Source organism: Protopterus annectens, chromosome 8.part0, assembly GCF_019279795.1.
Source record: "Protopterus annectens isolate FY-2018-M chromosome 8.part0, PAN1.0, whole genome shotgun sequence".
NCBI lineage: Eukaryota > Metazoa > Chordata > Ceratodontiformes > Protopteridae > Protopterus > Protopterus annectens.
In genome coordinates, this window is record NC_056741.1 from 584,076,293 (window position 1) to 584,078,306 (window position 2,014).

A 2,014-nucleotide genomic window follows, 5' to 3' on the forward strand; every position below is an offset into this window, starting at 1 on the left:
TGCTAAAAATTAGCTTTTGTTCAAAGTCAGACTTTCCTGGTTAACAAATGTTAAAAATGACATGCATTTGAGTATCAGACTTCATATTCTTCAGAAAGTGCATGGTAACACAAAAGCTTTTATTCTAGCAATTTTCTAAGTGTCTAAGATGGATATTTAAAATTTGTCCCTATTTTTGGGACTGTATTCCCCCATTATTGGCTTCATCCAGGTTTTGTGCTAAGGTTGAAAGCTATGGTAAGAAATGAATTCACTAAATATGTTTGCGGGCCATATTTCCCCATTACTGGCTTTGTCCGGGTGTTTTTTGCTAAGAGGTTGAGAGCTATGGTGAGAACTAAATTCACTGAATGTTTGGGGGCTGTATTCACCCATTATTGGCTTTGTTCAGGTGTTTTGTGCTAAGAGGTCGACAGCTGTGCTACAGTGAGAACTGAATTCACTAAATGGTAGCCATTTAAGTTTCCGTCTTCCTCTCACAAAACAGCTGATTTGGCATAGTGGTATGTTGCTCTGACTGTTTTGCACAGGGTCCTGGGTTTAAAGTTTGGCAGTGAAATGTATGGTGGTAACACAGCATTTTATTCTAGCAACTTTCCAACATTATACAAGCAATGTTTAAAATGTGTCCCTGGTTTTTGGGCTTTTGTCCCCCCCCCCCCACAATAAACTTTGGCTTTTTCCAGATTTCATTGTCCTGCAAAGTTCAGAGATACAACTGAGTGAGTGGATTTTATAAGGAGCTGGGAGCTGAGAGCTGCAGGGGAGCAAAAGTTTAGTGCTGCTTATGCGGAGTCTGCTTGCATTGTTAATAGCACAACAGGTAGTATACTTGCTTTTGATGCAGAAGACAGTGGGTTTTACTCCCACAGTAGATAGATGCATTGTTGATACAGTACTGTGTTGCAAAAGGGGTGGATGCTGCACTCCTTTTTGGCGAAGATACCTAGTAACTATGAACCTGTTATCAGTTTGCCATCCATTCTCTATTGCAATACTGCTAGCTTATCATTTTTTTTAGTGTAAGATAGGCAATTTATTCCTCAAGGGTAACAGACCCTTTATTTGTAGATGAAACAATGAAATACAAAGTTGTGTGCTAGCAGCAACCTCTTCATTAGTTACAGATCTCTTTAATGTGGAATTATTTAGATGACTTTTACTTCTTCAGAGATTGTGCATATGTACTGATACTGGTGGACTGTAGAAGTTTGAGTAGACTTTTATGATGGAAATGTTCTGAATTGGGCAGTTTTGTCATTACTGGTGCATGCATTTTGTTTAATTGTTTACTGGAAAATTTTCAAAACAATAAATTTAAAACATCCTCTAAAACTGTACAGTATTGTACAAGGAATATAATTTAATACAATCAGGAAGGTATATGAAAGAGCATGTGTATGTTTCGTGTGCAAGGGGCCTGTGATTTGAAAACAGCCCAAACCCAAAGTTAATCTGCCACTGGCAAAATGTATTTTCTTTGAACGTGGGTTTCAATGCTGTTTCAGTGATTGTGAGTTTTCAAGGGCAAAGAAGTTTTAATGCTAAGTCTGTTCTCATTGTGAGACTGCATTCCTTTGTTAAGCAGATATATCTATTAGTGTTTGCGCTGTAAAATGCAACATAAAACTTTTAAATGAAGTCCAAATCATCGCAGAAGTAAAGCAGTATGCACATTAGTGTTTATGGTAAATGGGGTGAAATAGCCAAGTAATGGTTCATTGGAATGGCTGTAGGGGGGGAAGCTCCACTCGACCATGATTTCGTGAGGGGGGAAGGGCAGCAAACTCAAAGACAGCCCCGTCTGAACTATACCTCTCAACTGTCCAGATTTTTGCTTCTTATTTTTCGTTTGTTCCTCGTAAAATTTGTGGTTTTCTGTCAAATCATTTAGGAATGAAGTCACTAAATAATGACGGACACCGAGTTTCAGACTTCATAAACTTCTGGAAAATGCATGCTAAAGCAAGACCTGTTATTCGATCAACTGTCTCTGTTTATACAAGAGCAATTT